This window comes from Vipera berus, assembly GCF_964194415.1.
Source record: "Vipera berus genome assembly, contig: HAP1_SCAFFOLD_27, whole genome shotgun sequence".
Lineage (NCBI taxonomy): Eukaryota > Metazoa > Chordata > Lepidosauria > Squamata > Viperidae > Vipera > Vipera berus.
This window is the reverse complement of record NW_027673656.1, coordinates 897557-917046: the sequence shown is the minus strand read 5'-3', so window position 1 is coordinate 917046 and position 19490 is coordinate 897557.

The window sequence follows — 19490 nt, the reverse complement described above, 5'->3', positions numbered from 1 at the left end:
CTATATCTTGCATTTGTTAGGAAAAACTGCTTAGAGCATGAAAAGTGCCCATTGCAGAAAGAGCTCAAATTCGAAAAACAAACACGTATTCATGTTCCCCCGGCTCACTGAACACCAAAAAACCATGACTTTTGCAGATCTGAAGTTTCCTTGCGGAGATAGCCCATGCTATATCTTGCATTTGTTAGGAAAAACTGCTTATAGTATGAAAAGTGCCCATTGCAGAAAAAGCTCAAATTCGAAAAACAAACACATATTCCTGTTCCCCTGCCTCCCCGAAGATCAAAAAACCATGACTTTTGCAGATCTGAAGTTTCCTTGCAGAGATAGCCCATGCTATGTCTTGCATTTGTTAGGAAAAACTGCTTAGAGCATGAAAAGTGCCCATTGCAGAAAGAGCTCAAATTCGAAAAACAAACACGTATTCATGTTCCCCCGGCTCACTGAACACCAAAAAACCATGAGTTTTGCAGATCTGAAGTTTCCTTGCGGAGATAGCCCATGATATATCTTGCATTTGTTAGGCAAAACTGCTTATAGCATGAAAAGTGCCCATTGCAGATAGAGCTCAAATTCGCAAAACAAACACATATTCCTGTTCCCCTGCCTCCCCGAAGACCAAAAAACCATGACTTTTGCAGATGTGAAGTTTCCTTGCGGAGATAGCCCATGCTATATCTTGCATTTGTTAGGAAAAACTGCTTAGAGCATGAAAAGTGCCCATTGCAGAAAGAGCTCAAATTCGAAAAACAAACACGTATTCATGTTCCCCCGGCTCACTGAACACCAAAAAACCATGACTTTTGCAGATCTGAAGTTTCCTTGCGGAGATAGCCCTGTTATATCTTGCATTTGTTAGGAAAAACTGCTTATAGTATGAAAAGTGCCCATTGCAGAAAGAGCTCAAATTCGAAAAACAGACACATATTCCTGTTCCCCTGCCTCCCCGAAGATCAAAAAACCATGACTTTTGCAGATCTGAAGTTTCCTTGCAGAGATAGCCCATGCTATATCTTGCATTTGTTAGGAAAAACTGCTTAGAGCATGAAAAGTGCCCATTGCAGAAAGAGCTCAAATTCGAAAAACAAACACGTATTCATGTTCCCCCGGCTCACTGAACACCAAAAAACCATGAGTTTTGCAGATCTGAAGTTTCCTTGTGGAGATAGCCCATGTTATATCTTGCATTTGTTAGGAAAAACTGCTTAGAGCGTGAAAAGTGCCCAATGCAGATAGAGCTCAAATTCGCAAAACAAACACATATTCATGTTCCCCTGCCTCCCCGAAGACCAAAAAACCATGACTTTTGCAGATCTGAAGTTTCCTTGCGGAGATAGCCCATGCTATATCTTGCATTTGTTAGGAAAAACTGCTTATAGTATGAAAAGTGCCCATTGCAGAAAAAGCTCAAATTCGAAAAACAAACACATATTCCTGTTCCCCTGCCTCCCCGAAGACCAAAAAACCATGAGTTTTGCAGATCTGAAGTTTCCTTGCGGAGATAGCCCATGCTATATCTTGCATTTGTTAGGAAAAACTGCTTAGAGCATGAAAAGTGCCCATTGCAGAAAGAGCTCACATTCGAAAAACAAACACGTATTCATGTTCCCCTGCCTCCCCGAAGACCAAAAAACCATGACTTTTGCAGATGTGAAGTTTCCTTGCGGAGATAGCCCATGCTATATCTTGCATTTGTTAGGAAAAACTGCTTATAGCATGAAAAGTGCCCATTGCAGATAGAGCTCAAATTCGCAAAACAAACACATATTCCTGTTCCCCTGCCTCCCCGAAGACCAAAAAACCATGACTTTTGCAGATCTGAAGTTTCCTTGCGGAGATAGCCCATGCTATATCTTGCATTTGTTAGGAAAAACTGCTTATAGTATGAAAAGTGCCCATTGCAGAAAAAGCTCAAATTCGAAAAACAAACACATATTCCTGTTCCCCTGCCTCCCCGAAGACCAAAAAACCATGACTTTTGCAGATGTGAAGTTTCCTTGCGGAGATAGCCCATGCTATATCTTGCATTTGTTAGGAAAAACTGCTTAGAGCATGAAAAGTGCCCATTGCAGAAAGAGCTCAAATTCGAAAAACAAACACGTATTCATGTTCCCTTGTCTCCCCGAAGACCAAAAAACCATGACTTTTGCAGATGTGAAGTTTCCTTGCGGAGATAGCCCATGCTATATCTTGCATTTGTTAGGAAAAACTGCTTAGAGCATGAAAAGTGCCCATTGCAGAAAGAGCTCAAATTCGAAAAACAAACACGTATTCATGTTCCCCTGTCTCCCCGAAGACCAAAAAACCATGACTTTTGCAGATCTGAAGTTTCCTTGCGGAGATAGCCCATGCTATGTCTTGCATTTGTTAGGAAAAACTGCTTAGAGCATGAAAAGTGCCCATTGCAGAAAGAGCTCAAATTCGAAAAACAAACACGTATTCATGTTCCCCCGGCTCACTGAACACCAAAAAACCATGAGTTTTGCAGATCTGAAGTTTCCTTGCGGAGATAGCCCATGATATATCTTGCATTTGTTAGGAAAAACTGCTTATAGCATGAAAAGTGCCCATTGCAGATAGAGCTCAAATTCGCAAAACAAACACATATTCCTGTTCCCCTGCCTCCCCGAAGACCAAAAAACCATGACTTTTGCAGATGTGAAGTTTCCTTGCGGAGATAGCCCATGCTATATCTTGCATTTGTTAGGAAAAACTGCTTAGAGCATGAAAAGTGCCCATTGCAGAAAGAGCTCAAATTCGAAAAACAAACACGTATTCATGTTCCCCCGGCTCACTGAACACCAAAAAACCATGACTTTTGCAGATCTGAAGTTTCCTTGCGGAGATAGCCCTGTTATATCTTGCATTTGTTAGGAAAAACTGCTTATAGTATGAAAAGTGCCCATTGCAGAAAGAGCTCAAATTCGAAAAACAGACACATATTCCTGTTCCCCTGCCTCCCCGAAGATCAAAAAACCATGACTTTTGCAGATCTGAAGTTTCCTTGCAGAGATAGCCCATGCTATATCTTGCATTTGTTAGGAAAAACTGCTTAGAGCATGAAAAGTGCCCATTGCAGAAAGAGCTCAAATTCGAAAAACAAACACGTATTCATGTTCCCCCGGCTCACTGAACACCAAAAAACCATGAGTTTTGCAGATCTGAAGTTTCCTTGTGGAGATAGCCCATGTTATATCTTGCATTTGTTAGGAAAAACTGCTTAGAGCGTGAAAAGTGCCCAATGCAGATAGAGCTCAAATTCGCAAAACAAACACATATTCATGTTCCCCTGCCTCCCCGAAGACCAAAAAACCATGACTTTTGCAGATCTGAAGTTTCCTTGCGGAGATAGCCCATGCTATATCTTGCATTTGTTAGGAAAAACTGCTTATAGTATGAAAAGTGCCCATTGCAGAAAAAGCTCAAATTCGAAAAACAAACACATATTCCTGTTCCCCTGCCTCCCCGAAGACCAAAAAACCATGACTTTTGCAGATGTGAAGTTTCCTTGCGGAGATAGCCCATGCTATATCTTGCATTTGTTAGGAAAAACTGCTTAGAGCATGAAAAGTGCCCATTGCAGAAAGAGCTCACATTCGAAAAACAAACACGTATTCATGTTCCCCTGCCTCCCCGAAGACCAAAAAACCATGACTTTTGCAGATGTGAAGTTTCCTTGCGGAGATAGCCCATGCTATATCTTGCATTTGTTAGGAAAAACTGCTTATAGCATGAAAAGTGCCCATTGCAGATAGAGCTCAAATTCGCAAAACAAACACATATTCCTGTTCCCCTGCCTCCCCGAAGACCAAAAAACCATGACTTTTGCAGATGTGAAGTTTCCTTGCGGAGATAGCCCATGCTATATCTTGCATTTGTTAGGAAAAACTGCTTATAGTATGAAAAGTGCCCATTGCAGAAAAAGCTCAAATTCGAAAAACAAACACATATTCCTGTTCCCCTGCCTCCCCGAAGACCAAAAAACCATGACTTTTGCAGATGTGAAGTTTCCTTGCGGAGATAGCCCATGCTATATCTTGCATTTGTTAGGAAAAACTGCTTAGAGCATGAAAAGTGCCCATTGCAGAAAGAGCTCAAATTCGAAAAACAAACACGTATTCATGTTCCCTTGTCTCCCCGAAGACCAAAAAACCATGACTTTTGCAGATGTGAAGTTTCCTTGCGGAGATAGCCCATGCTATATCTTGCATTTGTTAGGAAAAACTGCTTAGAGCATGAAAAGTGCCCATTGCAGAAAGAGCTCAAATTCGAAAAACAAACACGTATTCATGTTCCCCTGTCTCCCCGAAGACCAAAAAACCATGACTTTTGCAGATCTGAAGTTTCCTTGCGGAGATAGCCCATGCTATATCTTGCATTTGTTAGGAAAAACTGCTTATAGCATGAAAAGTGCCCATTGCAGATAGAGCTCAAATTCGCAAAACAAACACATATTCCTGTTCCCCTGCCTCCCCGAAGACCAAAAAACCATGACTTTTGCAGATCTGAAGTTTCCTTGCGGAGATAGCCCATGCTATATCTTGCATTTGTTAGGAAAAACTGCTTATAGTATGAAAAGTGCCCATTGCAGAAAAAGCTCAAATTCGAAAAACAAACACATATTCCTGTTCCCCTGCCTACCCGAAGATCAAAAAACCATGACTTTTGCAGATCTGAAGTTTCCTTGCAGAGATAGCCCATGCTATGTCTTGCATTTGTTAGGAAAAACTGCTTAGAGCATGAAAAGTGCCCATTGCAGATAGAGCTCAAATTCGCAAAACAAACACATATTCCTGTTCCCCTGCCTCCCCGAAGACCAAAAAACCATGACTTTTGCAGATGTGAAGTTTCCTTGCGGAGATAGCCCATGCTATATCTTGCATTTGTTTGGAAAAACTGCTTAGAGCATGAAAAGTGCCCATTGCAGAAAGAGCTCAAATTCGAAAAACAAACACATATTCCTGTTCCCCTGCCTCCCCGAAGACCAAAAAACCATGACTTTTGCAGATCTGAAGTTTCCTTGCGGAGATAGCCCATGCTATATCTTGCATTTGTTAGGAAAAACTGCTTATAGTATGAAAAGTGCCCATTGCAGAAAAAGCTCAAATTCGAAAAACAAACACATATTCCTGTTCCCCTGCCTCCCCGAAGACCAAAAAACCATGACTTTTGCAGATGTGAAGTTTCCTTGCGGAGATAGCCCATGCTATATCTTGCATTTGTTAGGAAAAACTGCTTAGAGCATGAAAAGTGCCCATTGCAGAAAGAGCTCAAATTTGAAAAACAAACACGTATTCATGTTCCCTTGTCTCCCCGAAGACCAAAAAACCATGACTTTTGCAGATGTGAAGTTTCCTTGCGGAGATAGCCCATGCTATATCTTGCATTTGTTAGGAAAAACTGCTTAGAGCATGAAAAGTGCCCATTGCAGAAAGAGCTCAAATTTGAAAAACAAACACATATTCCTGTTCCCCTGCCTCCCCGAAGACCAAAAAACCATGACTTTTGCAGATCTGAAGTTTCCTTGCGGAGATAGCCCATGCTATATCTTGCATTTGTTAGGAAAAACTGCTTATAGTATGAAAAGTGCCCATTGCAGAAAAAGCTCAAATTCGAAAAACAAACACATATTCCTGTTCCCCTGCCTCCCCGAAGACCAAAAAACCATGACTTTTGCAGATGTGAAGTTTCCTTGCGGAGATAGCCCATGCTATATCTTGCATTTGTTAGGAAAAACTGCTTAGAGCATGAAAAGTGCCCATTGCAGAAAGAGCTCAAATTCGAAAAACAAACACGTATTCATGTTCCCTTGTCTCCCCGAAGACCAAAAAACCATGACTTTTGCAGATGTGAAGTTTCCTTGCGGAGATAGCCCATGCTATATCTTGCATTTGTTAGGAAAAACTGCTTAGAGCATGAAAAGTGCCCATTGCAGAAAGAGCTCAAATTCGAAAAACAAACACGTATTCATGTTCCCCTGTCTCCCCGAAGACCAAAAAACCATGACTTTTGCAGATCTGAAGTTTCCTTGCGGAGATAGCCCATGCTATATCTTGCATTTGTTAGGAAAAACTGCTTATAGCATGAAAAGTGCCCATTGCAGATAGAGCTCAAATTCGCAAAACAAACACATATTCCTGTTCCCCTGCCTCCCCGAAGACCAAAAAACCATGACTTTTGCAGATCTGAAGTTTCCTTGCGGAGATAGCCCATGCTATATCTTGCATTTGTTAGGAAAAACTGCTTAGAGCGTGAAAAGTGCCCAATGCAGATAGAGCTCAAATTCGCAAAACAAACACATATTCATGTTCCCCTGCCTCCCCGAAGACCAAAAAACCATGACTTTTGCAGATCTGAAGTTTCCTTGCGGAGATAGCCCATGCTATATCTTGCATTTGTTAGGAAAAACTGCTTATAGTATGAAAAGTGCCCATTGCAGAAAAAGCTCAAATTCGAAAAACAAACACATATTCCTGTTCCCCTGCCTCCCCGAAGACCAAAAAACCATGACTTTTGCAGATGTGAAGTTTCCTTGCGGAGATAGCCCATGCTATATCTTGCATTTGTTAGGAAAAACTGCTTAGAGCATGAAAAGTGCCCATTGCAGAAAGAGCTCACATTCGAAAAACAAACACGTATTCATGTTCCCCTGCCTCCCCGAAGACCAAAAAACCATGACTTTTGCAGATGTGAAGTTTCCTTGCGGAGATAGCCCATGCTATATCTTGCATTTGTTAGGAAAAACTGCTTATAGCATGAAAAGTGCCCATTGCAGATAGAGCTCAAATTCGCAAAACAAACACATATTCCTGTTCCCCTGCCTCCCCGAAGACCAAAAAACCATGACTTTTGCAGATCTGAAGTTTCCTTGCGGAGATAGCCCATGCTATATCTTGCATTTGTTAGGAAAAACTGCTTATAGTATGAAAAGTGCCCATTGCAGAAAAAGCTCAAATTCGAAAAACAAACACATATTCCTGTTCCCCTGCCTCCCCGAAGACCAAAAAACCATGACTTTTGCAGATGTGAAGTTTCCTTGCGGAGATAGCCCATGCTATATCTTGCATTTGTTAGGAAAAACTGCTTAGAGCATGAAAAGTGCCCATTGCAGAAAGAGCTCAAATTCGAAAAACAAACACGTATTCATGTTCCCTTGTCTCCCCGAAGACCAAAAAACCATGACTTTTGCAGATGTGAAGTTTCCTTGCGGAGATAGCCCATGCTATATCTTGCATTTGTTAGGAAAAACTGCTTAGAGCATGAAAAGTGCCCATTGCAGAAAGAGCTCAAATTCGAAAAACAAACACGTATTCATGTTCCCCTGTCTCCCCGAAGACCAAAAAACCATGACTTTTGCAGATCTGAAGTTTCCTTGCGGAGATAGCCCATGCTATATCTTGCATTTGTTAGGAAAAACTGCTTATAGCATGAAAAGTGCCCATTGCAGATAGAGCTCAAATTCGCAAAACAAACACATATTCCTGTTCCCCTGCCTCCCCGAAGACCAAAAAACCATGACTTTTGCAGATGTGAAGTTTCCTTGCGGAGATAGCCCATGCTATATCTTGCATTTGTTAGGAAAAACTGCTTAGAGCATGAAAAGTGCCCATTGCAGAAAGAGCTCAAATTCGAAAAACAAACACGTATTCATGTTCCCCCGGCTCACTGAACACCAAAAAACCATGACTTTTGCAGATGTGAAGTTTCCTTGCGGAGATAGCCCATGCTATATCTTGCATTTGTTAGGAAAAACTGCTTATAGCATGAAAAGTGCCCATTGCAGATAGAGCTCAAATTCGCAAAACAAACACATATTCCTGTTCCCCTGCCTCCCCGAAGACCAAAAAACCATGACTTTTGCAGATCTGAAGTTTCCTTGCGGAGATAGCCCATGCTATATCTTGCATTTGTTAGGAAAAACTGCTTATAGTATGAAAAGTGCCCATTGCAGAAAAAGCTCAAATTCGAAAAACAAACACATATTCCTGTTCCCCTGCCTCCCCGAAGACCAAAAAACCATGACTTTTGCAGATGTGAAGTTTCCTTGCGGAGATAGCCCATGCTATATCTTGCATTTGTTAGGAAAAACTGCTTAGAGCATGAAAAGTGCCCATTGCAGAAAGAGCTCAAATTCGAAAAACAAACACGTATTCATGTTCCCCCGGCTCACTGAACACCAAAAAACCATGACTTTTGCAGATGTGAAGTTTCCTTGCGGAGATAGCCCATGCTATATCTTGCATTTGTTAGGAAAAACTGCTTAGAGCATGAAAAGTGCCCATTGCAGAAAGAGCTCAAATTCGAAAAACAAACACGTATTCATGTTCCCCCGGCTCACTGAACACCAAAAAACCATGACTTTTGCAGATCTGAAGTTTCCTTGCGGAGATAGCCCATGCTATATCTTGCATTTGTTAGGAAAAACTGCTTATAGTATGAAAAGTGCCCATTGCAGAAAAAGCTCAAATTCGAAAAACAAACACATATTCCTGTTCCCCTGCCTCCCCGAAGATCAAAAAACCATGACTTTTGCAGATCTGAAGTTTCCTTGCAGAGATAGCCCATGCTATGTCTTGCATTTGTTAGGAAAAACTGCTTAGAGCATGAAAAGTGCCCATTGCAGAAAGAGCTCAAATTCGAAAAACAAACACGTATTCATGTTCCCCCGGCTCACTGAACACCAAAAAACCATGAGTTTTGCAGATCTGAAGTTTCCTTGCGGAGATAGCCCATGATATATCTTGCATTTGTTAGGCAAAACTGCTTATAGCATGAAAAGTGCCCATTGCAGATAGAGCTCAAATTCGCAAAACAAACACATATTCCTGTTCCCCTGCCTCCCCGAAGACCAAAAAACCATGACTTTTGCAGATGTGAAGTTTCCTTGCGGAGATAGCCCATGCTATATCTTGCATTTGTTAGGAAAAACTGCTTAGAGCATGAAAAGTGCCCATTGCAGAAAGAGCTCAAATTCGAAAAACAAACACGTATTCATGTTCCCCCGGCTCACTGAACACCAAAAAACCATGACTTTTGCAGATCTGAAGTTTCCTTGCGGAGATAGCCCTGTTATATCTTGCATTTGTTAGGAAAAACTGCTTATAGTATGAAAAGTGCCCATTGCAGAAAGAGCTCAAATTCGAAAAACAGACACATATTCCTGTTCCCCTGCCTCCCCGAAGATCAAAAAACCATGACTTTTGCAGATCTGAAGTTTCCTTGCAGAGATAGCCCATGCTATATCTTGCATTTGTTAGGAAAAACTGCTTAGAGCATGAAAAGTGCCCATTGCAGAAAGAGCTCAAATTCGAAAAACAAACACGTATTCATGTTCCCCCGGCTCACTGAACACCAAAAAACCATGAGTTTTGCAGATCTGAAGTTTCCTTGTGGAGATAGCCCATGTTATATCTTGCATTTGTTAGGAAAAACTGCTTAGAGCGTGAAAAGTGCCCAATGCAGATAGAGCTCAAATTCGCAAAACAAACACATATTCATGTTCCCCTGCCTCCCCGAAGACCAAAAAACCATGACTTTTGCAGATCTGAAGTTTCCTTGCGGAGATAGCCCATGCTATATCTTGCATTTGTTAGGAAAAACTGCTTATAGTATGAAAAGTGCCCATTGCAGAAAAAGCTCAAATTCGAAAAACAAACACATATTCCTGTTCCCCTGCCTCCCCGAAGACCAAAAAACCATGAGTTTTGCAGATCTGAAGTTTCCTTGCGGAGATAGCCCATGCTATATCTTGCATTTGTTAGGAAAAACTGCTTAGAGCATGAAAAGTGCCCATTGCAGAAAGAGCTCACATTCGAAAAACAAACACGTATTCATGTTCCCCTGCCTCCCCGAAGACCAAAAAACCATGACTTTTGCAGATGTGAAGTTTCCTTGCGGAGATAGCCCATGCTATATCTTGCATTTGTTAGGAAAAACTGCTTATAGCATGAAAAGTGCCCATTGCAGATAGAGCTCAAATTCGCAAAACAAACACATATTCCTGTTCCCCTGCCTCCCCGAAGACCAAAAAACCATGACTTTTGCAGATCTGAAGTTTCCTTGCGGAGATAGCCCATGCTATATCTTGCATTTGTTAGGAAAAACTGCTTATAGTATGAAAAGTGCCCATTGCAGAAAAAGCTCAAATTCGAAAAACAAACACATATTCCTGTTCCCCTGCCTCCCCGAAGACCAAAAAACCATGACTTTTGCAGATGTGAAGTTTCCTTGCGGAGATAGCCCATGCTATATCTTGCATTTGTTAGGAAAAACTGCTTAGAGCATGAAAAGTGCCCATTGCAGAAAGAGCTCAAATTCGAAAAACAAACACGTATTCATGTTCCCTTGTCTCCCCGAAGACCAAAAAACCATGACTTTTGCAGATGTGAAGTTTCCTTGCGGAGATAGCCCATGCTATATCTTGCATTTGTTAGGAAAAACTGCTTAGAGCATGAAAAGTGCCCATTGCAGAAAGAGCTCAAATTCGAAAAACAAACACGTATTCATGTTCCCCTGTCTCCCCGAAGACCAAAAAACCATGACTTTTGCAGATCTGAAGTTTCCTTGCGGAGATAGCCCATGCTATATCTTGCATTTGTTAGGAAAAACTGCTTATAGCATGAAAAGTGCCCATTGCAGATAGAGCTCAAATTCGCAAAACAAACACATATTCCTGTTCCCCTGCCTCCCCGAAGACCAAAAAACCATGACTTTTGCAGATGTGAAGTTTCCTTGCGGAGATAGCCCATGCTATATCTTGCATTTGTTAGGAAAAACTGCTTAGAGCATGAAAAGTGCCCATTGCAGAAAGAGCTCAAATTCGAAAAACAAACACGTATTCATGTTCCCCCGGCTCACTGAACACCAAAAAACCATGACTTTTGCAGATGTGAAGTTTCCTTGCGGAGATAGCCCATGCTATATCTTGCATTTGTTAGGAAAAACTGCTTATAGCATGAAAAGTGCCCATTGCAGATAGAGCTCAAATTCGCAAAACAAACACATATTCCTGTTCCCCTGCCTCCCCGAAGACCAAAAAACCATGACTTTTGCAGATCTGAAGTTTCCTTGCGGAGATAGCCCATGCTATATCTTGCATTTGTTAGGAAAAACTGCTTATAGTATGAAAAGTGCCCATTGCAGAAAAAGCTCAAATTCGAAAAACAAACACATATTCCTGTTCCCCTGCCTCCCCGAAGATCAAAAAACCATGACTTTTGCAGATCTGAAGTTTCCTTGCAGAGATAGCCCATGCTATGTCTTGCATTTGTTAGGAAAAACTGCTTAGAGCATGAAAAGTGCCCATTGCAGAAAGAGCTCAAATTCGAAAAACAAACACGTATTCATGTTCCCCCGGCTCACTGAACACCAAAAAACCATGAGTTTTGCAGATCTGAAGTTTCCTTGCGGAGATAGCCCATGATATATCTTGCATTTGTTAGGAAAAACTGCTTATAGCATGAAAAGTGCCCATTGCAGATAGAGCTCAAATTCGCAAAACAAACACATATTCCTGTTCCCCTGCCTCCCCGAAGACCAAAAAACCATGACTTTTGCAGATGTGAAGTTTCCTTGCGGAGATAGCCCATGCTATATCTTGCATTTGTTAGGAAAAACTGCTTAGAGCATGAAAAGTGCCCATTGCAGAAAGAGCTCAAATTCGAAAAACAAACACGTATTCATGTTCCCCCGGCTCACTGAACACCAAAAAACCATGACTTTTGCAGATCTGAAGTTTCCTTGCGGAGATAGCCCTGTTATATCTTGCATTTGTTAGGAAAAACTGCTTATAGTATGAAAAGTGCCCATTGCAGAAAGAGCTCAAATTCGAAAAACAGACACATATTCCTGTTCCCCTGCCTCCGCGAAGATCAAAAAACCATGACTTTTGCAGATCTGAAGTTTCCTTGCAGAGATAGCCCATGCTATATCTTGCATTTGTTAGGAAAAACTGCTTAGAGCATGAAAAGTGCCCATTGCAGAAAGAGCTCAAATTCGAAAAACAAACACGTATTCATGTTCCCCCGGCTCACTGAACACCAAAAAACCATGAGTTTTGCAGATCTGAAGTTTCCTTGTGGAGATAGCCCATGTTATATCTTGCATTTGTTAGGAAAAACTGCTTAGAGCGTGAAAAGTGCCCAATGCAGATAGAGCTCAAATTCGCAAAACAAACACATATTCATGTTCCCCTGCCTCCCCGAAGACCAAAAAACCATGACTTTTGCAGATCTGAAGTTTCCTTGCGGAGATAGCCCATGCTATATCTTGCATTTGTTAGGAAAAACTGCTTATAGTATGAAAAGTGCCCATTGCAGAAAAAGCTCAAATTCGAAAAACAAACACATATTCCTGTTCCCCTGCCTCCCCGAAGACCAAAAAACCATGACTTTTGCAGATGTGAAGTTTCCTTGCGGAGATAGCCCATGCTATATCTTGCATTTGTTAGGAAAAACTGCTTAGAGCATGAAAAGTGCCCATTGCAGAAAGAGCTCACATTCGAAAAACAAACACGTATTCATGTTCCCCTGCCTCCCCGAAGACCAAAAAACCATGACTTTTGCAGATGTGAAGTTTCCTTGCGGAGATAGCCCATGCTATATCTTGCATTTGTTAGGAAAAACTGCTTATAGCATGAAAAGTGCCCATTGCAGATAGAGCTCAAATTCGCAAAACAAACACATATTCCTGTTCCCCTGCCTCCCCGAAGACCAAAAAACCATGACTTTTGCAGATGTGAAGTTTCCTTGCGGAGATAGCCCATGCTATATCTTGCATTTGTTAGGAAAAACTGCTTATAGTATGAAAAGTGCCCATTGCAGAAAAAGCTCAAATTCGAAAAACAAACACATATTCCTGTTCCCCTGCCTCCCCGAAGACCAAAAAACCATGACTTTTGCAGATGTGAAGTTTCCTTGCGGAGATAGCCCATGCTATATCTTGCATTTGTTAGGAAAAACTGCTTAGAGCATGAAAAGTGCCCATTGCAGAAAGAGCTCAAATTCGAAAAACAAACACGTATTCATGTTCCCTTGTCTCCCCGAAGACCAAAAAACCATGACTTTTGCAGATGTGAAGTTTCCTTGCGGAGATAGCCCATGCTATATCTTGCATTTGTTAGGAAAAACTGCTTAGAGCATGAAAAGTGCCCATTGCAGAAAGAGCTCAAATTCGAAAAACAAACACGTATTCATGTTCCCCTGTCTCCCCGAAGACCAAAAAACCATGACTTTTGCAGATCTGAAGTTTCCTTGCGGAGATAGCCCATGCTATATCTTGCATTTGTTAGGAAAAACTGCTTATAGCATGAAAAGTGCCCATTGCAGATAGAGCTCAAATTCGCAAAACAAACACATATTCCTGTTCCCCTGCCTCCCCGAAGACCAAAAAACCATGACTTTTGCAGATCTGAAGTTTCCTTGCGGAGATAGCCCATGCTATATCTTGCATTTGTTAGGAAAAACTGCTTATAGTATGAAAAGTGCCCATTGCAGAAAAAGCTCAAATTCGAAAAACAAACACATATTCCTGTTCCCCTGCCTACCCGAAGATCAAAAAACCATGACTTTTGCAGATCTGAAGTTTCCTTGCAGAGATAGCCCATGCTATGTCTTGCATTTGTTAGGAAAAACTGCTTAGAGCATGAAAAGTGCCCATTGCAGAAAGAGCTCAAATTCGAAAAACAAACACGTATTCATGTTCCCCCGGCTCACTGAACACCAAAAAACCATGAGTTTTGCAGATCTGAAGTTTCCTTGCGGAGATAGCCCATGATATATCTTGCATTTGTTAGGAAAAACTGCTTATAGCATGAAAAGTGCCCATTGCAGATAGAGCTCAAATTCGCAAAACAAACACATATTCCTGTTCCCCTGCCTCCCCGAAGACCAAAAAACCATGACTTTTGCAGATGTGAAGTTTCCTTGCGGAGATAGCCCATGCTATATCTTGCATTTGTTAGGAAAAACTGCTTAGAGCATGAAAAGTGCCCATTGCAGAAAGAGCTCAAATTCGAAAAACAAACACGTATTCATGTTCCCCCGGCTCACTGAACACCAAAAAACCATGACTTTTGCAGATGTGAAGTTTCCTTGCGGAGATAGCCCTGTTATATCTTGCATTTGTTAGGAAAAACTGCTTATAGTATGAAAAGTGCCCATTGCAGAAAGAGCTCAAATTCGAAAAACAGACACATATTCCTGTTCCCCTGCCTCCCCGAAGATCAAAAAACCATGACTTTTGCAGATCTGAAGTTTCCTTGCAGAGATAGCCCATGCTATATCTTGCATTTGTTAGGAAAAACTGCTTAGAGCATGAAAAGTGCCCATTGCAGAAAGAGCTCAAATTCGAAAAACAAACACGTATTCATGTTCCCCCGGCTCACTGAACACCAAAAAACCATGAGTTTTGCAGATCTGAAGTTTCCTTGTGGAGATAGCCCATGTTATATCTTGCATTTGTTAGGAAAAACTGCTTAGAGCGTGAAAAGTGCCCAATGCAGATAGAGCTCAAATTCGCAAAACAAACACATATTCATGTTCCCCTGCCTCCCCGAAGACCAAAAAACCATGACTTTTGCAGATCTGAAGTTTCCTTGCGGAGATAGCCCATGCTATATCTTGCATTTGTTAGGAAAAACTGCTTATAGTATGAAAAGTGCCCATTGCAGAAAAAGCTCAAATTCGAAAAACAAACACATATTCCTGTTCCCCTGCCTCCCCGAAGACCAAAAAACCATGACTTTTGCAGATGTGAAGTTTCCTTGCGGAGATAGCCCATGCTATATCTTGCATTTGTTAGGAAAAACTGCTTAGAGCATGAAAAGTGCCCATTGCAGAAAGAGCTCACATTCGAAAAACAAACACGTATTCATGTTCCCCTGCCTCCCCGAAGACCAAAAAACCATGACTTTTGCAGATTTGAAGTTTCCTTGCGGAGATAGCCCATGCTATATCTTGCATTTGTTAGGAAAAACTGCTTATAGCATGAAAAGTGCCCATTGCAGATAGAGCTCAAATTCGCAAAACAAACACATATTCCTGTTCCCCTGCCTCCCCGAAGACCAAAAAACCATGACTTTTGCAGATCTGAAGTTTCCTTGCGGAGATAGCCCATGCTATATCTTGCATTTGTTAGGAAAAACTGCTTATAGCATGAAAAGTGCCCATTGCAGATAGAGCTCAAATTCACAAAACAAACACATATTCCTGTTCCCCTGCCTCCCCGAAGACCAAAAAACCATGACTTTTGCAGATGTGAAGTTTCCTTGCGGAGATAGCCCATGCTATATCTTGCATTTGTTAGGAAAAACTGCTTAGAGCATGAAAAGTGCCCATTGCAGAAAGAGCTCAAATTCGAAAAACAAACACGTATTCATGTTCCCCCGGCTCACTGAACACCAAAAAACCATGACTTTTGCAGATCTGAAGTTTCCTTGCGGAGATAGCCCTGTTATATCTTGCATTTGTTAGGAAAAACTGCTTATAGTATGAAAAGTGCCCATTGCAGAAAGAGCTCAAATTCGAAAAACAGACACATATTCCTGTTCCCCTGCCTCCCCGAAGATCAAAAAACCATGACTTTTGCAGATCTGAAGTTTCCTTGCAGAGATAGCCCATGCTATATCTTGCATTTGTTAGGAAAAACTGCTTAGAGCATGAAAAGTGCCCATTGCAGAAAGAGCTCAAATTCGAAAAACAAACACGTATTCATGTTCCCCGGCTCACTGAACACCAAAAAACCATGAGTTTTGCAGATCTGAAGTTTCCTTGTGGAGATAGCCCATGTTATATCTTGCATTTGTTAGGAAAAACTGCTTAGAGCGTGAAAAGTGCCCAATGCAGATAGAGCTCAAATTCGCAAAACAAACACATATTCATGTTCCCCTGCCTCCCCGAAGACCAAAAAACCATGACTTTTGCAGATCTGAAGTTTCCTTGCGGAGATAGCCCATGCTATATCTTGCATTTGTTAGGAAAAACTGCTTATAGTATGAAAAGTGCCCATTGCAGAAAAAGCTCAAATTCGAAAAACAAACACATATTCCTGTTCCCCTGCCTCCCCGAAGACCAAAAAACCATGACTTTTGCAGATGTGAAGTTTCCTTGCGGAGATAGCCCATGCTATATCTTGCATTTGTTAGGAAAAACTGCTTAGAGCATGAAAAGTGCCCATTGCAGAAAGAGCTCACATTCGAAAAACAAACACGTATTCATGTTCCCCTGCCTCCCCGAAGACCAAAAAACCATGACTTTTGCAGATGTGAAGTTTCCTTGCGGAGATAGCCCATGCTATATCTTGCATTTGTTAGGAAAAACTGCTTATAGCATGAAAAGTGCCCATTGCAGATAGAGCTCAAATTCGCAAAACAAACACATATTCCTGTTCCCCTGCCTCCCCGAAGACCAAAAAACCATGACTTTTGCAGATCTGAAGTTTCCTTGCGGAGATAGCCCATGCTATATCTTGCATTTGTTAGGAAAAACTGCTTATAGTATGAAAAGTGCCCATTGCAGAAAAAGCTCAAATTCGAAAAACAAACACATATTCCTGTTCCCCTGCCTCCCCGAAGACCAAAAAACCATGACTTTTGCAGATGTGAAGTTTCCTTGCGGAGATAGCCCATGCTATATCTTGCATTTGTTAGGAAAAACTGCTTAGAGCATGAAAAGTGCCCATTGCAGAAAGAGCTCAAATTCGAAAAACAAACACGTATTCATGTTCCCTTGTCTCCCCGAAGACCAAAAAACCATGACTTTTGCAGATGTGAAGTTTCCTTGCGGAGATAGCCCATGCTATATCTTGCATTTGTTAGGAAAAACTGCTTAGAGCATGAAAAGTGCCCATTGCAGAAAGAGCTCAAATTCGAAAAACAAACACGTATTCATGTTCCCCTGTCTCCCCGAAGACCAAAAAACCATGACTTTTGCAGATCTGAAGTTTCCTTGCGGAGATAGCCCATGCTATATCTTGCATTTGTTAGGAAAAACTGCTTATAGCATGAAAAGTGCCCATTGCAGATAGAGCTCAAATTCGCAAAACAAACACATATTCCTGTTCCCCTGCCTCCCCGAAGACCAAAAAACCATGACTTTTGCAGATCTGAAGTTTCCTTGCGGAGATAGCCCATGCTATATCTTGCATTTGTTAGGAAAAACTGCTTATAGTATGAAAAGTGCCCATTGCAGAAAAAGCTCAAATTCGAAAAACAAACACATATTCCTGTTCCCCTGCCTACCCGAAGATCAAAAAACCATGACTTTTGCAGATCTGAAGTTTCCTTGCAGAGATAGCCCATGCTATGTCTTGCATTTGTTAGGAAAAACTGCTTAGAGCATGAAAAGTGCCCATTGCAGAAAGAGCTCAAATTCGAAAAACAAACACGTATTCATGTTCCCCCGGCTCACTGAACACCAAAAAACCATGAGTTTTGCAGATCTGAAGTTTCCTTGCGGAGATAGCCCATGATATATCTTGCATTTGTTAGGAAAAACTGCTTATAGCATGAAAAGTGCCCATTGCAGATAGAGCTCAAATTCGCAAAACAAACACATATTCCTGTTCCCCTGCCTCCCCGAAGACCAAAAAACCATGACTTTTGCAGATGTGAAGTTTCCTTGCGGAGATAGCCCATGCTATATCTTGCATTTGTTAGGAAAAACTGCTTAGAGCATGAAAAGTGCCCATTGCAGAAAGAGCTCAAATTCGAAAAACAAACACGTATTCATGTTCCCCCGGCTCACTGAACACCAAAAAACCATGACTTTTGCAGATCTGAAGTTTCCTTGCGGAGATAGCCCATGCTATATCTTGCATTTGTTAGGAAAAACTGCTTATAGTATGAAAAGTGCCCATTGCAGAAAAAGCTCAAATTCGAAAAACAAACACATATTCCTGTTCCCCTGCCTCCCCGAAGACCAAAAAACCATGACTTTTGCAGATGTGAAGTTTCCTTGCGGAGATAGCCCATGCTATATCTTGCATTTGTTAGGAAAAACTGCTTAGAGCATGAAAAGTGCCCATTGCAGAAAGAGCTCACATTCGAAAAACAAACACGTATTCATGTTCCCCTGCCTCCCCGAAGACCAAAAAACCATGACTTTTGCAGATGTGAAGTTTCCTTGCGGAGATAGCCCATGCTATATCTTGCATTTGTTAGGAAAAACTGCTTATAGCATGAAAAGTGCCCATTGCAGATAGAGCTCAAATTCGCAAAACAAACACATATTCCTGTTCCCCTGCCTCCCCGAAGACCAAAAAACCATGACTTTTGCAGATCTGAAGTTTCCTTGCGGAGATAGCCCATGCTATATCTTGCATTTGTTAGGAAAAACTGCTTATAGTATGAAAAGTGCCCATTGCAGAAAAAGCTCAAATTCGAAAAACAAACACATACTCCTGTTCCCCTGCCTCCCCGAAGACCAAAAAACCATGACTTTTGCAGATGTGAAGTTTCCTTGCGGAGATAGCCCATGCTATATCTTGCATTTGTTAGGAAAAACTGCTTAGAGCATGAAAAGTGCCCATTGCAGAAAGAGCTCAAATTCGAAAAACAAACACGTATTCATGTTCCCTTGTCTCCCCGAAGACCAAAAAACCATGACTTTTGCAGATGTGAAGTTTCCTTGCGGAGATAGCCCATGCTATATCTTGCATTTGTTAGGAAAAACTGCTTAGAGCATGAAAAGTGCCCATTGCAGAAAGAGCTCAAATTCGAAAAACAAACACGTATTCATGTTCCCCTGTCTCCCCGAAGACCAAAAAACCATGACTTTTGCAGATCTGAAGTTTCCTTGCGGAGATAGCCCATGCTATATCTTGCATTTGTTAGGAAAAACTGCTTATAGCATGAAAAGTGCCCATTGCAGATAGAGCTCAAATTCGCAAAACAAACACATATTCCTGTTCCCCTGCCTCCCCGAAGACCAAAAAACCATGACTTTTGCAGATCTGAAGTTTCCTTGCGGAGATAGCCCATGCTATATCTTGCATTTGTTAGGAAAAACTGCTTATAGTATGAAAAGTGCCCATTGCAGAAAGAGCTCAAATTCGAAAAACAAACACGTATTCATGTTCCCCCGGCTCACTGAACACCAAAAAACCATGAGTTTTGCAGATCTGAAGTTTCCTTGCGGAGATAGCCCATGATATATCTTGCATTTGTTAGGAAAAACTGCTTATAGCATGAAAAGTGCCCATTGCAGATAGAGCTCAAATTCGCAAAACAAACACATATTCCTGTTCCCCTGCCTCCCCGAAGACCAAAAAACCATGACTTTTGCAGATGTGAAGTTTCCTTGCGGAGATAGCCCATGCTATATCTTGCATTTGTTAGGAAAAACTGCTTAGAGCATGAAAAGTGCCCATTGCAGAAAGAGCTCAAATTCGAAAAACAAACACGTATTCATGTTCCCCCGGCTCACTGAACACCAAAAAACCATGACTTTTGCAGATCTGAAGTTTCCTTGCGGAGATAGCCCTGTTATATCTTG